Source organism: Puma concolor, chromosome A2, assembly GCF_028749965.1.
Source record: "Puma concolor isolate L17-30 chromosome A2, mPumCon1.1.hap2, whole genome shotgun sequence".
NCBI classification, from domain to species: Eukaryota; Metazoa; Chordata; class Mammalia; order Carnivora; family Felidae; genus Puma; species Puma concolor.
In genome coordinates this window covers 131,403,410-131,428,602 of record NC_141668.1, presented here as the reverse complement: position 1 = coordinate 131,428,602, position 25,193 = coordinate 131,403,410, and the positions used below count along the sequence as shown (strand labels likewise).

At 43.6% G+C, this 25,193-nt stretch overlaps 1 long non-coding RNA gene across 1 annotated transcript in view; it reads right to left on the bottom strand.

Annotated features, from left to right (window-relative positions):
- Positions 1-1,569: 1,569 nt before the first annotated feature.
- LOC147583511 (uncharacterized) overlaps positions 1,570-25,193 on the bottom strand; it is a 152,447-nt gene continuing 128,823 nt past the window's right edge. The window contains exon 3 of the long non-coding RNA XR_015248285.1: positions 1,570-1,993. This is a non-coding gene — a long non-coding RNA (uncharacterized LOC147583511). The remainder of the gene's footprint in view (positions 1,994-25,193) is intronic.

The window sequence follows — 25,193 nt, the reverse complement described above, 5'->3', positions numbered from 1 at the left end:
GTCTCTCAGTTATATCATCAGCCTGGCCCAAGTTGGCTTGTTTTAGGGAGCCTGTGGCTTTTATTCTTTAATTTAACAAATATTGGTTGAAAGACTTCATTATGCAACACGATAGAGCAGAGAGAGCTATTAAGAACTAGGCCAGAGAGCCAACAGTTCTGGACTCAAATCCTGCCTCAATCATTTGCTAATTATGTAACCCTGCTTCATTTCCTGATTTTGAAAGGAAGAATTTAGAACTTGTCTAAATACCTGAATTTTCAAAACACCTGTTTCACTGCTACAGCTGTGAGCTTTACTGTGAGGACTACATGGGAAGAAATAACAAAGGACCTAGCACGGTGCTAGGTAAGCACAAAATGGCAGCCAGTTTAGGGGGAGAGCACTAGCTGTCATGATGGTGCATCTATGATATAATAGGCACTGTGCTGTGCACCCACGTGTGTTGTTTGTTCCAGTCCTCATGAGCTCCCTTCTAAGGTGAATAACATTATCTCCATCTTATGGAAGAGGACACTGTCCATCAGACATTGGATTCTCTCCTTCAGGACCCAAGAGTGGTGGGGAAAGAGAAGATGTGCACACAAAATACATAAGGTGGTTAAAAGATAAAAGTATCCTACCAAACAGGGGGCAGGGGAGTGTAAATTCACCTAGCAGATGAGAAGAAAGATTACTTATTGCTGGGAAATAAATTATACTAGAATAGTGCTTCTCAAATTTTAATGTGTATACAAATTACCTGGAGATCTTGTGAAGAGAGAATACAGATTCTGAGTCAGAGTCTAGAGAAGGGCCAAGATTTGGGGTTTCAAACAAGGCCCAAGATGATGCTTTCCTGCCGGTCCATGGACTACACTTTGAAAAACAAGTTAGTTGTGGTCAAGGTATTGGTGACCAGTCATATTTCCCCATTTCTCTAGCCACAGTGAGTGGCTAAGACACAGGCATGGGGACCAAACTTGGCCAATTATAGTATTTCCTAGGAATATATGTGACTGTTGGGGGAGAGAAGTCCTGTGCTTCTCTTATGGTCATTAAGCTGGAATGAAGAAACCCTGGGTTGCCTCTGGCTGGGCTAACCCATACTGTATAGAGAAGTGTCTTTTTTTTTTTTTTTTTTTTTTTTGAGAGAGAGAGAGCATGCACACATACACAAGCAGGGGAGGGACAGAGAAAGAGAGAGAGAGAGAGAGAGAGAGAGAGACGGGCAGACAGAGGATCCAAAGTGGGCTCTGTGCTGACAGCAAAGAGCTCAATACAGGGCTTGCACTCATGAACTATGAGATCATGACCTGAGCCAAGGTTGGACACTTAACCAACTCAGGTGTCCTGAGAAAGTGTCTTTGTGGAGGGAGAGAATGATCCCATCAGAGTGAAGTCACAAAAGAGAAACCAACAGAGAGACGATGAGAAAAAGAATCCTGATGACATCATTTGACAACATGGCATCTCTAAAGCTAGTCTCTGGTTTTCCCAAGTAAAGGACCAATAATTCTCTCTCTCTCTCTCTCTCTCTCTCTCTCTCCCTCCCTCCCTCTCTCTCTCTCTCTCTCTCTCTCTCTCTCTCTCCCTTTCTCACCAGTGAACTGGATTTTCATCACTTCCAACTCGAAAAGTCCTGGGTAAATATTAGTGTTAAATTAAATATTAGTATTAATTACTATAGCATATTAGGTACCTAGTACAGCTTAACGATTACCCCAAAATGTAATAGCTTAGGGTAACAATAAACATGCAGCATCTCCCACAGTTTCTGTGAGACAGGAGTTGGAGAGAAGCTTGACTATGTGGTTCTGACCTGCCATCCATCTCCCAAGGTTGCAGTTAAGATTTCCGCCCGGGCTAATGTCATCTGAAGGCTTGACTGGGACCAGAAGTCAACTTCCAAGGTGGCTCAATCATATGGCTGGCAAGTTGGTACTGGTTGTTGGTGACAGGCCCCAGTTCTTGCCCAGCAGACCTCCCCTTCAGTGTCCTTGAAACATGGTGGCTGGACATAGACAGAAACAGAGAGAACCAGGAAAAATTATGTTCTTTTTATGACCCAACCTCAGGAATCACACAGTGTCACTTTTTCACGTTCTATTCATCAGAAGTGAGTCCCCATATGGCTGGTTAATTATAGAACCAGGATCTGGATTCTTGTTCTGGCTTTGCCACCAATAGACTGTGTGGCCCTGGGCAGGTCATTCCATGTCTCTGAGTCTTGGTTTCCTCATATGGCAAATGAAGAGGCTGGATTTGACCCATTTAGTCTTAAAATCCTTCAGTGTCTCTACCAAAGACACAGAAGGCCATGTATATCCTAGCAGGAGCCTAATTATCTTTGTCTTCTGTTGGGCCTCCTATCTTTTGAAAAACAACTCTCGGACATAAAAAACCAAGACGTCTTTCAACTATGAATGTAACTTGCCTCATATCGCAAGCCCTGAACCTCATGAACCAGGACTTGTTTCAACTAGTCACCTTATTACACAAACGTGACCATGTAAGAGCCAGAGGAACATGTGAGTTTTAGCCAGGGCCATTGGGGAATAATTACCATCACACTGTTGCTTAATGAAGTCAAGCTTCAGGTGGTGGAGATTACAGGCCAGAATAAAGGATGAGCAGGCACATGACAACCCAGTTTGTGAAGTATTGGGAAGGAAGGGAGACCCTACTACCGTTAATAATAACAGTGATAATGATAATGCCTTTAATTGAGTGATTATGGATGGCAGGAACTGTGCTAAACATGACTTTTTATCTCTTTTTGCCCATAACAACTTCATGAAGAAGGAAATATTAGCACCATTTTATGGGTGAGGAAATACACATTAAGAAGAGTACGATGAATTGTACAAATCCACATAGCTAATAAGGGGTGGAAATGGTATTAAACCTGGGCCCACTAGATTTATAAGACTGTGCCCTCTATCATTATCCTTAACTGTTTGTTTCTTGTGGGTGGCCAAATAGACTCTCAAAACCCAAAGAAAAGTCTTAAGAACAGGTCTGATTTTTTTGTTGTTGTTGCCATTTTCAATTTCTTTTTTATCATAAACTTTGGCTCTCTACATTTTAAAGGAAGATTAAAATCTAAGAGTTACTCATTAGTATAAAACAACCGTGAGGTCCCCCACAGTGTGATTCTGTATCTGACCAAGGCAATTAAATAGACTCAGCCTTAAGTCCATCTACTTAAAATATTCAATCAAGGGAAGCCTAAGGTGGTGCCATGAACCAGGTAGGTGATGCCAAAGCAGCAGGTGACTCTAGAAAGGAAAGGAGAATTAATCAGAAGAGTCAAGGCCAGATGGGTAGCCAGGATATATAAAGAAGGGAGGCATGGGGCCCCTGGGTGGCTCAGTCGGTTGGGTGGCTGACTCTTGATTTCGACTCAGGTCATGATCTCACGGTTCCAGCCCCATGTCCGGCTTCGCTCTGTGCTGTCAGTGAGAAGCCTGCTTGGGATACTCTCTCTCTCTCTCTCTCTCTCTCTCTGTCTCTCTCTCTCTCTCTCCCCCTCCCTCCCTCCCTCCCTCTCTGCTCCTCTCCCGCTCATGCACATTCTCTCCCTTTCCCTCTCAAAATAAATAAGTAAACTTAAAAAAAAAATAAAAAAGAAGGGAGGCACTTGAGGGGCCAATGTTGGCAAATATAAGGTCCTGGATCCAGACTCAGCTGAGGCATCAAGAGCTGGGTGAGTAGCTTGGACCCTATTATACCCAAGTGAGCACAGAAATCCCCAGTAGAAGTCGGAATGAATAAGTGCCAGGGGTCAGGGCAAGCAGAAATCAGGTTGAAGGCTAGAAATCAGGAGGGAATTTCACTTATACTAACTAATTTGGATGTAAATTTTAAAAAATAAAAAATTTTAAAAAAGTCAGGAGGGAAGCAAAATCAAGAGTAGGACAAAGCAGTCAGAAGGGACAGGCAAGGAAATACCAGGCCCATGGACAGGAAAAACCAACTGATGAGGACCCTGAAGACACAGTTTCGTCATCGACGGAGAACTTGGCAAAAGGACAAAGAAAAACTTGCAATTCTGTTCACGGTGGGTTAGTTTGGACCAGCCCTCCTCTGGAAAACAAGAAAACTTGCTGAATAAATTGAGTATCTTACAAGCACTTAAGAGTTAATGATACACAGTAAGAAACCAGCAGGCCAAAACTGAAGGGAAAACAGGACCCTAAACAGATAAGGGGAGCACAGAAGTCACTTGTGAACCAAGAGCATTAGCTCTTGTGAATTTTTGTTTTGATGGTCTTGTGGGAAAAAGGAGGCAGAAATCAAAAGGGCAGGCTAATTAGAGATCCCCTCTATAATAACAGAGACCTGTCCCCCCTCTCCCCCCACCCCCCACCCCACCATGGCCCTGTACACTCAGGGAAGAGGTGAACCAGAAGTAACCAATGCTTTGTGGATCTGCAGCCAGGAGCCAGTGTCTGGTGTTCTGGGAAACCTCAAGCCTCGAACCTGGCTTAAGGCGATCCCCAAACACCTGACAAATTCAGACACACATCCTCACTGGAGGAAGGTACCTTTACCCAAGACTTCAAATTACTCCTACAATTATTCTTCAGGTACAATGAACAGCATATAATCAAAGATAACCAGGGATAAATAGAAATAAGGCTCTATGAAGAACAAGCAGAAATAGCAGCCAGCAGAAATAATCCTGCAATGAGTTTATAGAGTAGAGTTATCAGGAACATCTTATACAGTAGGCATGCATAATATATTTACAGAAATAAAAGACAAGGTCAAAGATAGCTGCATGGGACAGGAAAGTATCAAGTCACCCACTAGATTTGAAAAGAACCAAATAGAACCTCCAGCAATGAAAAAAAAAAAAGCAAACTAACATTAAAAAACTCTCTATTTTAGAGACAAAACTATATTCCATTAAGGATACTTCTTAGAAACAAGTCTGAGACATGGTAATAGAATGATTTGGGGTGGCAAGAAAGGAAGCACCCAATTAAATGTGGCTTATATGATAAAGAATATTCACTATCTTATATAACAAGAAATCCAGTGGTTGGGCTGTACTAGGGTTATTTCTGTACAGAAACAGTGTCATCTAGGACCCTGCGTCTTTGCAGCCTTCCATATCATAAACTTCAACGTGGTGGCCTTTGTCTTAGACATATCTCCTCATGATGGCAAGATGGCTGCAACAGCTCCAACTATCATGTCTCTGTGTTACCACATTCAAAAGCAGAAATAAAAGAGATTTTCCCCTGTGCACCTCTCCTTTATCAAGGAGAAAAGACCCTCCCAGAAGCAACGCCACCTGAGTCTCCTTGATGTCTAACTGGTCAGGCATAGATCACATGCTCCAGCTGCGAGCAAACTGGGAAAGTGAGTTGCATTTTCAGCCTTTGAAGCAGGAGGTAGATTCTGCAGCTTTGGAAAAGAGGAGGGAACTGCTGCAAGCTCGGCAGTTTTGACTCTATGTAGGACCACAAAGAAGGGAGATATGGTGATGGAGAGAAGAGGAAGATTCTAAAAGTGAAGCAGTCTGTCTTCAGGAGCACCGAATTCCCCTTTGTATACCATTTTCCTTCTTTTGGACTCTTTCCCGTACATTATTCCCTTCTCTAATCCATTCTCCCAAGGTACCGGAAGCCCTTTTCTTTCTTTCTTTTTATTCCTGATGAAAGAGGGTCTTAAAAGGAATTCATCCAGTAGTTTAGTTTTCTGTATTACCACTTCCGTAAGAAGCACCAAGAAAAGAGCTCAAAGGAATCAGTACCACAGTGGTATTCCAGACACCGTTGGATTGATGAGGGGTAGAGAGCAAGATAAGGATTTGGGGACAGTGAGGTGAGGGAGACACCATCTAGTGACTTGCGAATCATGCTCATACGCAGCCTGTGAGTCACTTGACTAACCTAACAGATAGCTGAGGTACCACTGTGGCCACGAAGCCAGGAGCTCCAGCCTTCAAGTCCAAAGCCTGCACTGTCAGTCCTGCCTTAGAAGCCGGAAGCTTGAGGGGAGGTACTGCCTCCCTTGACCCCATTTTATTCATCGGGAAAACAACAAAAGTTGACCCAGCAACCTTTAAAGACCCTTTTGTTCTAACGCAGTACCCAAGCCAAAATCAAAATCAAAATCAAAAAGTAATAACAGTCACAAAAGAGGATTCAAAATAAACTTAAACACCTGCTGTTGTGCTTCCCTCCTTACAGATCTGCTTCTGAGCTTTGGCTTGATTCCCGCCCCCCTCCCGCCTCCCTACCCCAGGAGAGAGGAGGGAGGGGAAGGATGGAATCTTAGAAGGACAGGGAGCCTCTACCCAGAAATCCAGACTTTCATCATTTCACTTCGGCAGAGGGAAGGGAGAGGGTCTCTCTTCCAAGAGGCATTTATACACAAAATCCTAAGAAGGAGCCCTGCCTCGTTCAGATGTCCCTATTTTACTGTCCACTGAAGGAAGGGGGAGGTGGCAGGTGATGGATATTTCTATGATTGGCACCTCCACCAAAACAACAGGAAATAGGATCTGCTATTCCCGTAATTTTCTTTGGAAAGACAAAAGAAACGAAGAAAAAGGGAGAAAAGATGTCTGCATGGTATAATTTGCCCCACTTATAAGACCCAGAGAAGTCAAGCACGTTGTCCAAAACACACAGCAAGTAACTGTTGCTGCTAGATGCAACCTCAGATCTTTTGTGCCTCCCGGGCGCAGTCTCCTTCCCCTGTGCCTCGGTTCATCTCCGTAATCACAAAACTGTCTTCTTTCTTTACTATATATGAAAATTCTCTGTCGTCATTATCTACTAAACTAGATCAAGAGGTAACTTTTATTCATTTGTAGGTCACCTCCTGTTACTGGAAAAGTGCCCCAATTTAACCAGTGATGTGCTCAACAAGGCATGGGAGGGGGCACTCAGAGACAGGGGGCCGGGCAGTCACTGGGCAGGTAGCACCAACAACCTCAATTCACGCCCTGCTTTTGAGGAGAGACGACAGGACAGAGAGGGAAACGGGGAGGGGGTTTCCAACAGCCATCATGGTCTTGGGTTCTCATAAACTACTCCGTTGTCCGGGAAGTTGAGAAGCATGATAATGAATGGTGATTTTTTTTTAATGTTTATTTATTTTTGAGAGAGAGAGAACGTGAGCCGGGGAGGGGGAGGGGAAGAGAGAGGGGGGACAGAGAATCTGAAGTGGGCTCCGTTCTGTCAGCACGAAGACTGAGGTGGGGCTCGAACTCATGCACCATGAGATCATCACCTGAGCTGAAGTCGGATGCTCAACCAACTGAGCCACCTAGGCACCCAGAAAGGTGGGTTTTCAACAAAGACATTCCCCAACCTGACTGATGATTCACATGGGGGAGGGGGCACTTACATGTAATGGGCAGAAAATCTGCTAATTGTGCAGGAGATACAGAACTTTTTACCGTCACAGGAGATGTCAGAAGCGGAGGGCACATCCCAGCTGCTCCTTGTAAAAGCATCCAAACGCCTTCTGTTATTAACCGACATCTATTGAACCCACCTGTCTCCAGTCCCGAAAATCGCCCCTGCTTGTTCTCAGTGTTCCCAGTGCTAGTCAAGGCCTCTTGCCTTTATCCACCATGTCAGCTTTAGAATTGGTCCCTTCTGGTGACAAGCGGGAAAATTCCAGCAAGGAGGAAAGAGTGGTAGAAGAGGAACGGGTCCAGTGGAAAGAGAATAGTCCTACTGTTAGCCTAGAATGTCCTGTCGTTGGTCCAGATTTAGTGGAAAACAGGGGATTTGAAAGGTTTTATTAACCAGGTTGCTCCTGCATCTCTGAGTGGGCAGGGGACATTTTAGCATGTCTCAGCCAGGATTGGGAGACTTCAAGTAGCCTTAGAATTGGGGTATAAGCATGTGCGTGTGTGTGTGTGTGTGTGTGTGTGTGTGTGCACGTATGCACGGGTGTGATGGAGACCAGAAGGTGGACCAGACTTCACTTTTCAGTAACAATCAGTTAATAATTCCCTAGTCACACTGTCTGCCCTTGACCAGTGACACCTCAGGATACTGAGGATGGATCTCAAAGAGGAACATTTCCTGAGCTCTTATGTTATGGCAGACAATGTGATTTCACTGCCCTTGGTGACCCATACCTTGATCCTCAGCAGACTTGAGGGGACCCTAAAGCAGGGGGAAGGTCAGCCTGGCTCCTCAGGGCCTCATTACTTGGGGCTACCAGAACAGTCCAGTACCTTGCTTCACCCCAAAGAGCTCCTTCCTTGATATCAAAGTCAAATCCAAAATTCCAGATCTGGAACAGAAAATGAGCACAGCCCCCTGAGCCTGAAGGCACAAGACAAGGAGCCAGGAATCATAGGAGCCTTTCACTTGACTCAGCCCCCTTGTCATCTACCACACGATGACCCTGTCCACACGCCTGCCCTTTCAGCACCAGCTTTTGCTTGCACACTTCCCTTAATGAGGAGCTCACTACCTCGCTTAGCCAATCAGTTTTCACACATCTCCAACTATACCTTCCTAAAGGATTTTCTGCGACAAACCAATCCCCACGGGCTCCCTAGAGTCAAGAAACGACTGGTAAATACATCTGGAAAGAGCTGTTTGTGATAATACCTGCTTAGTGATCTATACCACAGCAGTATATTCAGGGCTCTAAAAAAATACAGCCGTTGAGAAACTTGTTTAATTTTGCTTAACTGAAAATCTCTCAAATTTATTTTACTACACAACACATCCTTCAGGAATCTACAACCTTCCCATAAGAACCCTGTATCTCGGAAGTGCTGGGTCAGCAAGCTTCCCCTGGGGTTGGAATCTCTCTTTCCCAGGGTTCCATCAACTGGCTTCATTGCTAAGCTCTGGGGGTACGGAGAACAAGCCTGGCCCCTCTACAGATTCGAATAACAAAGGTCTAACTCTTACCAAGCACTTGGTGGGGGGGGGCAGACACTGTGCTGAGTGCTTTTCATGGGTTACGCCACAGCCCCTGTTTAACGGATGGAGAAACTGAGGCTTGGAAGGGTGAAGCGGGGTCACACAGCTAGAAGGTGGCAGGGCTGGAAAGCAAACCCAGCACCACACACGATAGTTAGAAAAACACCTGGCGGAACATTTGGCACGTGGTAAGCCTTCAGCGAATGTTATCCGTGTTACCTTGCTGTTACTATTATTGTCATTATCTGACTGAAGAGGAAGTACTCCTCACGACGCCTTGTGCCTTGCTGGAACCTTCTGTTCTCCGCATTAAACGTTTTTGACGTCCTGAATGTTTTCCCTTGTTCGTCTGACGGCTCTCTCCCACCACTTCTGCACCCAAAGTAGGAAGGACGGAGCACCGAGGCTGGGAAACCTTTCCTAGCTGAAAGCAATCTTCCATTTGCTGTTTCCACAGAACCATTTTCTCTGTCTGTCAAATCCTCTGAAATATGGTGGAAATAAATCCTTCAGGAAGACCAGTGAAGGAGAGCAGAGGGAGCTGGGGAGAAGCCGTAGGGAAGATGATCATCTATCTCCTAGACCAGGGGTCAGCCAACTACAGACCACAGGCTGGATCTGGCCAGCCCCCTGCTTTTTGTACCTAAGGCTTTATTGAAACACGGCTAATGTTCATTCATAGATGTATCAGCTACAGCTGCTTTCTGCACCACAAAAGAGTTGAGGAGTTAGGAGAGAGACCTAAAATATTTACTAGGAGGTTCTTTACAGAAAAAGCTGGCCCACTCCTGCTTTATCTTGTGGGGAGGAGAAAGGTAGGCTGGAAAGGTTTTTGATGAGCCAGGTGTCTGCCTTTCCTTATGTTCCAGATGCTCTTGGAAAAGCCAGCTGGGAGCTGCTGGGGCCCAGAACACTACAGCTTAAAAGAACTTGCAAGTAAGAAAGGTACAGCTCTCCACCAAGGTTAACCTTGAAACCTATTCGTGAAGGATCAGGGACAAGATAGGTGGATGTGGAGTCCTCTGAAGGCCACCGTATCACTCCAAGGCTAGGGATGTTGGCTCTCCGTGGATCAGGGTATTGGCCTATCTGAAGACAGATGCGTCGGCCAAGTGGGGTTTGGTCAGCTTTGTTCACTTAGAGGAGCGAGGTTAATGCTGGCAGGACTCCATTCAGGCATCACTCCAGGTTAGGGGAGACCCCCAACGGATGGAGTATCTCAAGTGGCAAAGCCGCTTATGACACGTTGTGGGTGATCTTAGCCTAATGCTCTCGAACACTCAATTCACCCAAATAACACCCTCGTTTCAACTCCATTATCTCGAAGCAAACTTCGGGCTGTGACTTGGCCGCTTCCCATGTAGCTCTGCCAACAGAGGGGGGTATGCTGCACCCTAATTCCCCACATGGGTTTCAGAGTGACTGAGAACCTCCTGAGGTTGTGTGCATGGTGTTGTTTATGTTTGGGAGTGCCCACGGTCCCGAGGACAGGAGCCTTCATGGTCGCTATCATCTCAAAGGGCTCCACGAACCTCAGAGACCTGGCATTTATTCGCGCAAATGTTTTGATTAGAGTTTCCTTCTACTTCTCCGACTGAGGGCAAGAACTCTTTTGGTTCCATATGCCACTTTCTCCAGCTCTCAGCCCTGTGCCTGGTTCGTGGGACATGCTCACTAAGTGTTGGTCACAGCAGGAAATGAAGTAAGGGAAGAGGAGAGGCCAGGAGGAGGGGGAGGAAGGTTAGGGTTTGACATGCCAGCCTGAGCATCCCGGTCCCTGTGATAGTTAGGATTTTCATTGTAAATTAATAAACCGACCTTCTGGTTTATGTAAGAGTCTCATGAGTGTGGTTAATAGATTCTCCCTTGGGGCATACATTGCTCTTGGTGTGCTGCCTACAAAGCTCTATGACCAGAACCTGGACCTGGATGAATCCACAAGTCACCCTGTGGGGCTCCTTGGAGACAGATTGCTGGCTTGTTCGCCCCACGGAAAAGGAGGGCTTTAGTGTCCCCTAATCATGTTACTACTGCAACAATGGCATTTGCTCTCTTCTGGCAGTGCTGAGGACATTTGAAGCCCGTTCCAGGGCCTGGGCCAGGGTTGGAACCCAGTAGTTCTCTTTTAATGTTTACTGAACAAATGGGTGCTGTATTATCTTGAATAACTGAAAATAAATGTACATTTGTTTTTGTTATTACATCTAAAAATACGACTGAATAACCCACAAGGTACTTGTTATAGTCTGTGACTACAGACTTTCTAAAGCAATAAGGCTAACAAGAAATTAAAAAACAATCATTGCTACTTAAAAAAAAATTTTTTGTTTGTTTGCTTAAGAGAGCAGGGGAGGGGCAGAAAGAGAGGGAGAGAGAAAATCCCAAGCAGGCTCCACACTGTCAGCACAGAGCCTGATGTGGGGCTTGAACTCACGAACCATGAGATCATGACCTGAGCCAAAATCAAGAGTCCAAAGCTTAACTCACTGAGCCACCCAGGTGCCCCAATTGTTGCCACTTTGGAAGCACAGGACCCATTAATATATATAGGAGCCCAATATGGTCCCATTTTGAGGGAGGGGGTCCCAGGCCTTGCTTGACACAATCTTGGTGGCAGCAAGTTACAGCTTGGTCAGTAGCAGCCTCCAGCCTTAAAAAAGAATAATTTCAACCTAAGATTTAGGTGAGAATTTCTAGGGGGCTAGTGACATATCAGAATATTCTCTGAGAACTGAAAGAGCATCATGCCTGCCTTTGCTGAGTTAAGTAGAACTATATTTTACTCACACACTCTCTTTTCAAGGCACACACACACACACATGCACACACTTATACACACACACTTTCACTACACATACACACATGCAAACCTTTATTTCTTCTGGGAAAAAATAGTGCTACACGTATGGTAATATATTGGTTATCTATTGCTGCATTAAAAAATTACCCCAAAATGTCAGCAACTTAAAGCAACAAACAGTATCACACGAAGTCTCTACAGGTCAGGAATCCAGGCGCCAGTTAGCTGAATGGTTCTGGTTCAAGGTCTCAAGAGGACTCATAAGGGTGCAAACTGTCATGTGGAGCTGCACTCTTCTGAAGGCTCTGTTTCCAGCTTGCTCATACGATTGGTGGCCGGCCTCAGCTCCTCACTGGCTGTTAGCCAGAGGCTCTAGTTCATGGACCTCTCCATAAGGCTGCTCACAGCATGGTTGCTCGCTTCCTCCAGAGCAAGGGAGGCAGGGAAACAGCAAGAGAGTGAAAGAGACACAGATTTTTATAGCCTAATTTTGGTAGGGGCACACCCCCACTTCTCCAGAGACCATTGGTCAAAGAGAACAACTGTAATAGAGTATAGGACAGACATTCACAAGGGTGTGACTATCAGGAGGTGAGGATCGTTGGGGGGCCATCTTGAAACAGACAACATAGAAAATTTAAAAATACAACTACAAATTCTTTTGCACCCCCCTCCTTCAAAACGTAGAAACTAATGTTCCTCCCTCTGAGTAAGAGCTGGCCCTAACGACTTTCTTGTAACAGACAGAATGCAGTGGATTGAGAGCATGTGATTTCACACAGCCAAGGTCATAAAAAGCATTGTTGCATCCACCTTTCCCTCTTGGATCACTCTTTCTGGGGAAAGACAGCCTATATGCTGAGAACACTCAAGCAGCTATATGGAGAGGCCCACACAAGAAGAACAGAGCCTCTTTCCAACAGCAAGCACCAACTGGCCAACTATGTGAATAAGCCATCTTGAAAGTGGATCCTCCAGCCCCTGTCGAGTCTTCAGATGATTATGGCACTGGCCAACAAATTGACTACAACCTCAAGAGAGACCCTGGGCCAGAATCACCCAGTGAAGCTACTTACAAATTCTGGATCTACAGGGGCTCCTGGGTGGCTCAGTCGGTTAAGCAGCCGACTTCGGCTCAGGTCATGATCTCGCAGTCCGTGAGTTTGAGCCCCGTGTCGGGCTCTGTGCTGACAGCTCAGAGCCTGGAGCCTGTTTCAGATTCTGTGTGTCTCTCTCTCTCTGACCCTCCCCTGTTCATGCTCTGTCTCTCCCTGTCTCAAAAAAAAAAAATAAATAAAACGTTAAAAAAATTAATAAAAAAAATAAAAAAAAAAACAAATTCTGGATCTACAGATAATGTGGGATATAATAAATGTTTATTATTGTTTTAAGCCATTAAGTTCCAGGGTAATTTGTTATGCATTAGTAATTAATACAACATGCTTACTGAATTTCAGGGTTCTTAGTTGCAAACAACACAATCCACCTCGTTTAAACAAAAGAGGGTTGTATTCAAGGAACTAAGCAGTTCACTGAATTTCTGGGAGGACTAAAGAATGAAACTTGATTTAACAAAGCCATGACACTTTCTGTGGAGACCCTTCTGCTATCCACTCTAGCAACAAGTGCTGCCACCAGAATTGCTGCCATCTTGCCTCTGTAAGCTGGATACCTCGACCAACCCCACATGAAGAATGGATTTGACATGCGCCTACTTGCAAACCAAAGCCTGTGGAAGGATTAAGTCAAATGTCTACACCTCATCGTGATGTTTAATTTTATGTGTCAGCTTGGTTGGGCCACAGTGCCCAAATATTTGGCCAACCATTATTTTGGATTTTTCCATGAGGGTATTTTCAGATGAGATAAACATTTATTTGTTTTTTTTTTTTTTAACTAAGTATGGGGATATTGTATTGTATTGTATTTTTTTTCCCCTAAGAATTTATTTAAATTCAGGTTAGTTAACATATAGTGTAGTGTTGGTTTCAGGGTAGAATTTAGTAATTCATCACTTACATATAATAGCCAGTGCTCAGATGAGATAAACATTTAAATGAGCGGCATCTGATGAAATCAGATTGTCTCCCATAATGTGGAGGTGGGCCTCATCTAATCTGTTGAAGGCCTGAATACAACAAAAGTCTGACATCCCCCAAGCAAGAAAGAACTCTGCCAACAGATGGCCTTTGGATTTGCATTGCAATATTGGCTCTTCCTGGGTATCCATAATCAGGTAAGCCAATTCCTGAAACTTCTTCCTTCTCTTCCTTCCTTCTTCTCTCTCTCTTTCTTTCTCTCTCAAAACAAAACAAAGCAAACAAACAAACAAAAACCCAGAACCTATTTGTTCTATTTCTCCTGAAAATTCTATTACTACATCTAGTTACAAGGGAGGTTCAGAAAAATGAGTTTCTGGCTTAGACATTTTCAGACCCATAAGATGAGAAATTCTACAAATAGACAAAAGGTGTTCTAGTTGCTGGGTGGCCAGAGTCTAACCAATATTTGCTATATTTATTATTTAAATAACCAAACATAAGCCATCTCTTCTATCAAGTTAAACTTTTCCTCCATAACCATCTCTCTCCTCAATCCACAGAGAAGCACACAAAAAATAGTTTGATGTATGTATCTCAAGTTATTTTTTCCCAAGCTGTAGACTTTATTTTATTTATTTGTTTGTTTACTTATTTACTTATTTATTTTAAGTAGGCTCCAGACTCCATGTGGGATTCAAACTCACAACCCGAGATCAAGAATTGCATGCTCTACCAACTGAGCCAGCCAGGTGCCCCCAACCCGTAGACTTTAAATTAATGTATTTCAGGCATGCACCTGGTAAGATTCCAGGGAATTCTACTTATATTTAAGCCTTTGCTCTACAGACACTTCAGTCTTTCTTCTGTATATAACTTCTTCCTTTAATTATGTACATTTGTAAATAATGAATGACATTTCCCTCAAGAGACTTTCTAATTTTATCTGTTGATCCAAATTAAAGTCTGACCATAATTCCTTCTCTAGGGAATGATATTGTAAGCCTGTAAGTAAAGTTATAAGCATCATAGACCCAAGGGAGGAAGGTGGTAGTTCTTTCTTGGCAAGAAAAATCCCATGAAATCTCATTAATTCAGATTCCTTAAGGTTGGAATTTGTGATTATTCAACCTTCCCTGGTTTGGAGTTTGCCTTTTCATTTTCTCTGAGCAAAGTGATTAAATAAAAAAGTCAAATTGCAAGGGGAATGTTTCAGTAGCTACAGCTTTAGATGGCTTTAGCACACAATTTATTTGGGTCCAAATGGAATCTGCTATGTGGAAGTAATTATTTTTTCCCTAAGTTGAAAAGCAATGATGAGGACTGATTCTATCATAGAATCTTCAAGAGTTTTCTGACAAGATTGCGGTAAAATTTTGTTCCTTGCTTTAAACAGCAAAGCTGGAATCCATGTGGGGCTTTGGACTCTTCTAAGAAACAGCATTCACCTAGGATTATGATTCAGGAACAATCCATGATCTAATGGAAGTGTCCAAGAGAAAGGAGATGCCAAAATGATTGCCAAAGTTGTTCTCTAAAAAGAAATTTACTAAAGAGAGAGCAAGCAAAATTAAAGCACAATAAGATTATAATTATGAGTTCTTTGAGTATTTTATTTTATTTTTTAAAGATTTTATTTTAAATTTTTTTTTTTCAACGTTTATTTATTTTTGGGACAGAGAGAGACAGAGCATGAACGGGGGAGGGGCAGAAAGAGAGGGAGACACAGAATCAGAAACAGGCTCCAGGCTCTGAGCCATCAGCCCAGAGCCCGACGCGGGGCTCGAACTCACAGACGGTGAGATCGTGACCTGGCTGAAGTCGGACGCTTAACCGACTGCGCCACCCAGGCGCCCCAAAGATTTTATTTTAAAGTAACCTCTACATCCAATGTGGGGCTCAAACTCAGAACCCTGAGTCACACACTCCACTGACTGAGCCAGTCAGGTGCCCCATAAGTTCTATGGATATTAAAAAAAATTTTGTTATATTTATTTATTTTTGAGAGAGACAGAAAGACAGAATGTGAGCAGGGGAGGGGCAGAGAAAGAAGGAGACACAGAATCTGAAGCAGGCTCCAGGCTCTGAGCTGTCTGCACACAGCCCTACACAGGGCTCGAACTGACAAACTGCGAGATCATGACCTAAGCCGATGTCGGACGCTTAACTGACTGAGCCACCCAGGCGCCCCAGTTCTATAAATATTTTAAAATTAAAAAAGCAGCTATAATAATGCCTGTCAAGATTCTGAACTTTGAAATAGATATAATTCCTTAGGTATGAAAGAGAAGCACTTAAGACTCATGCATTTCTTTTTAAGTTAACTCTATGCCCAACATGGGGGTCAAACTCACAACCCTGAGATCAAGAGTCATAGGCCCTGCTGACTGAGCCAGTCAGATGCCCTGAGGAATCATGCATTTCCAGTAGAAAGAGCCCCTGTCCTGTAATCACGGCCTGCTCTTGCTCAGTGAATGGGTTCCCATGTAAAAAAATGGATCCCTTCAGCTCTTAGGAGAACTGGGCAGGGTCTGGGGCCAAAAGAGTGCCCAGGAAAATCTTTTGGCTTCATATGGCCTTATTTCTTTATTTTATGAGCCATACAGACATTTTCATCTTTTAGCCGCCCCTACGGACAAGAAAAACATTGGGAGGCTCTGTAGGAAAGAGAGCACGGTGGCCCCTTCTTTCCAAAGTAGCCCCCAAGAATAGCCTCTCTTGGTAGCTATGTGGAGTAACAGCCCGACAACACCTCATTTTACATGCTATGGGCATGGTGTTGGGGGCCCAATTCACTACTATTCCACAGGCTTCTCAGTCCACACCCTTCTAGATCTGCAGGTTTTGTTTTGTTTTTTTTTTTTTTTTTTTTTTTATATTAGAAGTGATTCATTCTTGCTTTTCAATGCAAACATTCTAGAAGTTAATAATTAAAAAGTGAAACCCCCCACCGCTCATCTAGAGTGTTAACTATGTGAAGAGTTGAGGGTGTATCTTTCTGATCTGTTTCTCCACGCATGGGCAATCAGTAACTTGTATCTTTTCTAGATCAATCAGCCTGTGAGCTACCTACCTCTTTAGCCATCTGCTTATCTATCCAAAACTTACTCACATCTGCCAGGGGTGAAGGGGGTTCATATACCAGGCAGTGATTAGTCTGAACATTCAGTGGTACAACATGAGATTCTTTCTGGTATGAGACACATAAAACATAAAATGAAGGAATCTTATTAAAGAAAAAAAAAAATCTATAGGCTCCCCTGGCATACAAGTTTAGAAACCCGGTCTCACTTCACTTACAGCATGATTCAGAGGCTTTAAGAGATCCTCAGGACCCTATTTCTCTCTCTCTCTCTCTCTCTCTCTCCCCTCTTCTCCATCCTTCCCCCACATTGACTTCATTCTCAGACTCCAAGGATGGGCAAGATGGCTGGCTACCAGCAGTCTGAGGGGTCCCATGCCCTTCCAAGTTCAAGTCAGGTAGAAATGGGACCCAACACAAGTGCCATCACCTCTCCCTGACTCTGACCACCTTTTTAAAAAGAGTCTGTATATCCTTATTGCTTGTTACTCTTATACCCCATAACCCTGTTCTTTGTTTTTTTTTTTAAATATTTATTACCAATTGAAATTAGGCTGAGGATTTGCTATAGTTGATTCTCTGCCTGCCCCCACTAGAAAATAAGCTTCCCCACAGCAGCATTCTCACCTATCTTGATTCCTACTTTATGTCCCAACTCCTCTCAATAAATGTCCCAACTCCTCTCAATAAATATTTGTTGAATGGATGAAAGAGTTAGTTACTGTAGCCAGAGAAATATCATGCACTGATTGGCCAGGTTCGAGTCACATGACCCCCCCCCCCCCCATATACCTGGAATGACAGCTGGGGAGAAGATAGTACCTCAGAGGAATATCAGTGGACTGTTAGCAGCAAAAAGGTGATTGGAATGGATGTGTTGAGTGGCAAAACCACAGAGGTCCACCATGTCAGTGAAGCATTATACGTGGATTTCCCAAAAGTGAGACAAAATACCGTAGTGCTATATTTGAATGTGGGGTTTGCCGCTTATTAGATGAATGACCTTTTTGCAAGTCACTTTGCTTCTCTTAGCCTCGGCTTCCCTCATTAGTAAGATAAGAAATAGACCTAACTCTTCATGTGACAATTAGCAATAACATACGTAAGGGGCGCCCTGGGTGGCTCAGTCAGTTAAGGGCCTGACTCTTGGTTTTCAGCTCAAGTCATGATCTCACAGTTTGTGGGCTCAAGCCCCACATTGGGCTCTGTGCTGACAGTGTGGAGCCTGCCTGGGATTCTCTCTCTCCCTCTCTGCCCCTCCGCCATTCACACCCTGCCTCTCTAGCTCTCAAAAATAAACACTAAAAGAATTTAAAAAAAACAAAAGAAAGAAAGAAAGAAAGAAAGAAAGAAAGAAAGAAAGGAAGAAAGAAAGAAAGAAAGAGAAAGGAGGGAAGAGGAGAGGGAGGGGGGGAAGAAGGAAGGAAGGAAGGATGAAAAAGAAAGAAAGAAAGAAAGAAAGAAAGAAAGAAAGAAAGAAAGAAAGAAGGAAAGAAAGAAAGAGAAAGAAAACATGTAAAATGGCCAATAAACAGATTTACTGTCGTTTTACTATGTTTTGTGGCTCTGGTTATCCACTTCTAGGGATCTCAGTCTTTTGATATTTTAGACAAAATCCAATGAAAACACATTCAAAAGCCCCAAGTGTGAGGGAATAAGGAGTTGGTTAAATGGCCACTCTACTTTTTTTTTAATATGAAATTTATTGTCAAATTGGTTTCCATACAATACACAGTGCTCATCCCAAAAGGTGCCCTCCTCAATGCCCATCACTAACTTTCCCCTCCCTCCCACCCCCCATCAACCCTCAGTTTATTCTCAGTTTTTAAGAGTCTCTTATGCTTTGGCTCCCTCCCTCTTTACCTTTTTTTTTTCCCCTCCTCTCCCCCCATAGTCTTCTGCTATGTTTCTCAGGATCCACAGAAGAGTGAAAACATATGGTATCTGTCTTTCTCTGTATGACTTATTTCACTTAGCATCACACTCTCCAGTTCCATCCACATTGCTACAAAAGGCCATATTTCATTCTTTCTCATTGCCAAGGAGTATTCCATTGTGTATGTAAACCACCACTTCTTTATCCATTCATCAGTGGATGGACATTTAGGCTCTTTCCATAATTTGGCTATTGTTGAAAGTGTGGCTATAAACATTGGGGTACAAGTGCCCCTATGCATCCGCACTCCTGTATCCCTTGGGTCAATTCCTAGCAGTGCTATTGCTGGGTCATAGGGTAGATCTATTTTTAATTTTTTGAGGAACCTCCACACTGTTTTCCACTCTACTTTTTTAAAGCAAATTCTCAGAAATTTTAACCCTAGAGTGGTATCACTCAGATACTGAAGGCTGCTGGCAAACAGTGATTTGGCCGAGCGACTTTATAAAAATATTTATCTACTGGCCAGGCTGGGCATTAACCAATCAGAAAGACCAAACGGCTGACATGGAATGGACGCTGGCCTTACGCAACATGTCTAACTGTCCCAGGTTGCACTAGTTGGAGGCAGGTCTAGCCAGGAGTCACTTTTGGTCAAACCATCATTGGCATCTGGTTACACAGCTTCACATCAGGTACGGTCAGTGGATGTTCTTCATCACCATTTCTGACTGGGGTATAACTTGGCATTTGTGATGTCATGGATGAGAGAAGCCCATCCCACTTCCCCGGGCTTTCCCAGGGAAAACCAGACCCTGGTCTTTACGGCGTGCCTGCTTAGCTAACCTGACCAGACAGTCAGGGGAGTCTATGCACACGCTTGGTGGCTTGGGGGAGCTGAGAACTGCCCAGCAGCTGGAGCCAACACTCAGTCCTTAAATGATGTGGGCGATGGCCACAGTCCTGGTGGGTTATTAGAAACCAAGCAAATTTTACTGAAATCAGATTTGTAAGTGCAGCATGCAAATAGTGAAAAGTCAGATCACTGTTAATACCACTAATGACAGCTCTGACTTTTCCTTTAGACCATTCTCTTGGCATTATTATAAAACCACTGAACTGGAAGAATCAAGTTTCTGATTTCCCAGGCAGACCTATTCCCGGACCTTCACACAGAAAGCAAACTCGCATTGCCAGCCCAGAAACTTCACATCGTCTCCTCATTAGTAACCACCTTTAAGCATTATATTAATCTGCAGCCTTAAGACTGTTCTCAGTTAATTGAACTCTTTGCTGCTAAAGTTTAGCTTCTTTGCTTTTTATTACCACTTTTCAACTACTTGAAATTTAAGTCATTCTTAAAAAAAATTGTAGTAAAACACACACAGCATGAAAGTTACCACTTAAACCATTTCTAAGCTTACAGTTCAGTGGCATTAAGTACATTCACACTGTTGTGCAACCATCACCACTGTCCGTCTGCAGCGCTTTTTCACCTTCACACACTGAAACCCTGTCCCCATAAACAGTAACTCCTGCTGCCTCCTCCCCCCAGGTCCTAGAAACATCGTTCTACTTTCACTCTTTGAATCTGACAATTGGAGGGACCTCATGTAAATGGAATCACACCACATTTGCCCTTTTTTGAATGGCTTATTTTTTTTTAAGTTTATTTATTTATTTTGAATGGGGGGCAGTAAGAGAGAGAGGGGGAGAGAGAGAATCCCAAACAGGATCCACACTATCAGTGCAGAGCCCAATGAGGGGCTTGAACTCACGAACAGCGAGATCATGACCTGAGACAAAATCAAGAGTCGGAGGAGACTTAACCAACTGAACCAGCCAGGTGCTCCCTGGCTTGTGTTTCACTTAGCATGATGTCCTCAAGGTTCATCCACATCGCAGCATGTGCCAGAATTTCCTTTGTTTTTAAAGCTGAGTTGGGGGGCGCCTGGGTGGCTCAGTTGGTTAAACCGCCGACTTCAGCTCAGGTCATGATCTCGCGGTCCATGAGTTCAAGTCCCGCATCAGGCTCTGTGCTGACAGCTCAGAGCCTGGAGCCTGTTTCAGATTCTGTGTCTCCCTCTCTCTGACTCTCCTCCATTCATGCTCTGTCTCTCTCTGTCTCAAAAATAAATAAACGTTAAAAAAAAAAAAGTAAAAAAAAAAAATAAAGCTGAGTTGGTATTCCATTGCATGTTTACATACATGCCATATTTTGTTATCCAGTCATCTGGATGGACATTTGAGTGGCTTCTACCCTTTGGCTAGTGTGCTGCTAGAACATGAGTTAAGTCAGCTTTAAAGGTGGTTATTTTTGGGGTGCCTGGCTGGCTCAGTTAGTGGCGCATGCAACTCTTGATCTCAGATTTGTGGTTTCAAGCCCCATGTTGGATATAAAGATTACTTAAAAATAAAAACTTTTAAAAACAACTAAAATAAAATATTGGTATTTTTCCCCCACAGTAATTTGTTAACTGGATTCACACCTTGAATATTGGTTCTCACTTCTGTGTTGAACGTTCCCTGCAATGCCCCCCCAACAGGATTTACTATACATGAGTTTTAAGATGCTATGGAAAGTTAACCGTACAATTTATTTTTTTATTTTTATTTAAAAAAATTTTTTTTTTAATGTTTTTGTTTATTTTTGAGACAGAGAAAGACAGAGCATAAGCAGTGGAGGGGCAGAGAGAGAGAGAGAGACACAGAATCTGAAGCAGGCTGCAGGCTCCAAGCTGTCAGCACAGAGCCCGATGCGGGGCTCGAACTCACAGACCATGAGATCACGACCTGAGCCGAAGTCAGAAGCTCAACCGACTGAGCCACCCAGGCACCCCTATTTTTATTTTTTAATGTTTATTTATTTCTGAGACAGAGAGAGACAGAGCGCAAGCAGGGGAGGAGCAGAGAGACAGGGGACACAGAATCCGAAGCACGCTCCAGCTCTGAGCTGTCAGCACAGAGCCTGAGGAGGGGCTTGAACTCATAGACCGTGAGATCATGACCTGAGCCAAAGCCGGACGCTCAACCAACTGAGCCACCCAGGCGCCCCTTAACGTAAAATTTAAATCCAACAAGATCCCAGGTGGCCTCTCTCAAAGCCTTTCAGGTGCCTCCCTGTCCCAGCAAATGTTTGCTTGCAGCCGTTGTCCATAGAGGCACCAGAAAGACAATCCTTACTTTTTCCTGAAACTGGAGCGATTTTCATTTTGTCAGTAGTTGGTCAATAAAAGCTACGAGGGAAGATTTTAGAAATGGGTACCCATGGGATGATTTTCTTCTTTCTTTAAATATATATTTTTAAAGTTTATTTATTTATCTTGAGAGAGGAAGAGAGGGTGCAAGCAGGGGAGGGGTAGAGAAAGAGGGAGAGAGAGAATCCCAAGCAGGCCTCCACTGTCAACATGGGGCTCCAACCCATGAACCATGAGATCATGACCTGAGCCAAAATCAAGAGTCAGACACTTAACTCACTGAGCCAACCGGCTGCCCCTGATTTTCTTTTCTTTAATTTTAATTTTAATTTAATTTAATTTAATTTAATTTAATTTAATATAATTTCATTTATTATTATTTTTTTTATTTAAGTCATCTCTATACCCAATGTGGAGCTCAAACTCATGACCCTGCTCTCAAGAGGCATATGCCCTTCAGACTGAGCCAGCCAAGCGCACCCTCAGTCGATGACTTTCATTTTTTCATACTCTGGTATGTTCCATATTGTCTACAATGGTCTTGTTTTACTTTCCTAATGAAAAAAGAAAATATTAGTTTTCTTTTTATTGGTTTTCAAAAACAAACTTATGCATGAATAAATCCCCTTCTGAAATAGGGGCCAGCAGGGACACTTGGGTGGCTCAGTCTGTTAAGTGTCCGACTTCAGCTCAGGCCATGATCTTGTGGTTCACCAGTTCAAGCCCCGTGTCTGGCTCTGTGCTGATAGCTCAGAGCCTGGAGCCTGCTTCCTATTCTGTGTCTCTCTGTCTCTCTCTCTGCCCCTCCCCCACTCACACTCTGTCTTTCTGTCTTTCAAAAATAAATAAACATTAAAAAAAATCAAAAAATAAATAAAAAGTTGAAAAACAAAATAAAATAGGGGCCAGCAAACATTTTCTATAAAGGGCCATACAGTAAATATTTTGTGTTTTGTGGCCCATTTTAGGTTTCGTGGTCTCTGTCACAGGACTCAATTCTGCCTTTGTAGTGTGAAAGCTGCCACAGACAAGATATAAACAATGGGTGGGGCTAACGTAACAATAAAACTTTATTTACCAACATTAAACTTTGAATTTCATGCAGTGGGCACTTTTTTTAATTATTAAAAACCATTTATAGCTTATAAGCTGTACAAAAACACTTGTACCACTGGTCACAGTTGGAGAATCCCTGCTCTAGAATGAAAATAGCATAGATAAGATAAAAAGTGGCGTTTACATTTCATACCAGTTCCAGTCTTTTCCAGGCCTTCTCATATTGCTGTTGAGTTTTTTGTTTGTTTGTTTGTTTGTTTTTTACATTGTATTATGGAACATTTCAGACACATAAACAAGCTAAGAGAATAACATAATAACCCCCATGTATCCACCACCCAGCTTTGACAATGACAAACTTATGTCCAACCATGGATTATCTACACTGCCACCCACCCACTCCCTCATCTCCCTCATTACCTGAAGTAAATCCCAGACATGACAAATCCGTAAATATTGTAGTGTGCATTTCTAAAGATAATACTACATTTAGAAATATCCTTGTTACACCTAAAAACAAATAACAATAATTCTAACTTTAAACATGCTAAAGCGCAATTTCAAAAACGTCTTACATAACAAAACACCACCAGTGACATTTAGAAGTTCAAAAAAAATTTTTTTTAAGTCTATTTTTAAAAAATGGGGCATCTGGATGGCTCATTCCCAAGGGCATACAACTCTTGATCATGGGGTCTTGAGTTCAAGCCCCACGTTGGGTGTAGAGCCTATTTAAAAACAAATAAGTAAGGGGCACCTGGGTGGCTCAGTGGATTAAGCAGCAGGTTCTTGGTTCCAGCTCAGGTCATGATCTCACACTCCCTGAGTTCTAGCCCTGCATCGGGCTCCCTGCTGACCGTGTGAATCTGCCTGGGATTCTCTCTCTCCCTCTCTCTCTCTGCCCCTCCCCTGCTCATGATCTCTGTCTCTGTCTCTCTCTCTCAAAATAAATAAACTTTAAAAAAATCAAAAATCAAAAATAAAGAAACACAAATTAATTAATTAAATAAAGAAAAAGTCTATTTAGAAGCTCATTAGAGTGTAGCGATTTAAGATCTGAAATCTACAACTGGACACCACTTAGTAGTGATATGGCATGGGAAAGGTGCTCAACCTCTCCACGCCTCAGTCTCCTTATCTGTAAAAAAGAGAATGCTGACAGCACGTGCCTCATAATATTGCTCTGAGAACGAGACGAGCTAACGCGCCTGACGTGCCTACGGCAGTGCCTGGCGCACAGTGAGCGTTGGCCGGGTGTTGGCAAGTGCCATTCACTTCCTTCTGCTGTTTCTACTTCGTTCTCATTAAGGTTGTTGGAAAGCACAGAAGCACCCTGGACTCGTTCAAGCAGGCAGAGGGGGGTGTGTTTGGGAGTTAGTGTGAGTCTCCAGGGATCTTACAGAAACTAAAAACAGGAAACAAAGCACTACCAGCCCTTTAGGGATGAACTGGAAAGTCAAAACTGGGACTACTTAGGGGCTGTACCGCATTTCTCGGTTTCCTTCTCTCGCCTCAGTCCCTCCACTTGCCACTCTTGCTGGGCAGCTGTCCTCCATTTGCCTTGTGCTTGGCCCAACATGGCCCTGCAGTGCGGAGTACCCTTCATATCTGCCTAGCTGCAGCTTCTACTACGGACTGCCAATCGTCTCTATCATCTCTTGGCATTCCGAGTCCTGGAAAAGAACCGATGGGCTGGCATTTGATCTGAGGCCCTTGGCTTACAGTTAGGTGTAAGAGGCCACAGTCATAAGAGCACAAGTGACCATTTTTGGGGACTCTGGTAAGCAACTTAATCATTGAGGATAGGCCAGCTTATGCTGTGATAACAGGTGATCTCAGTGACTTGAAGGACGAGCAGGTTATTTCTCATCCGCAAAGAGGTCCATCGAGGGTGGGCTCGGGGTCTTGCTCCCTCTGGAGCCCAGGCTGCTGAAGTAGCCCCTCGCTGGAACCATGGCAGAGGGGAAACAAGTCCTTGGAGAGAAATCACGCTGGCTCATGAAACTTCTGCTTTAAACATGTTATTGGCCAGAGGAAGCCCCATGGCTGTGCTTAACTTCAAGTGGGCAGGAAAGGACGATCTTACCATGTGGTGGAAGAAAGCAAGAGCCGAAGTGTGTGTGGACGCCTCCTGCATAGGGGAGGGCAGAGGGGAGGGCACCCACCTCTCACCTGTGTCCTCTTCTTACCATCCAGTCGTGTGTATAAAGGCACTCAGGGAGAGCTACACCTAGTTTACTGCAAAA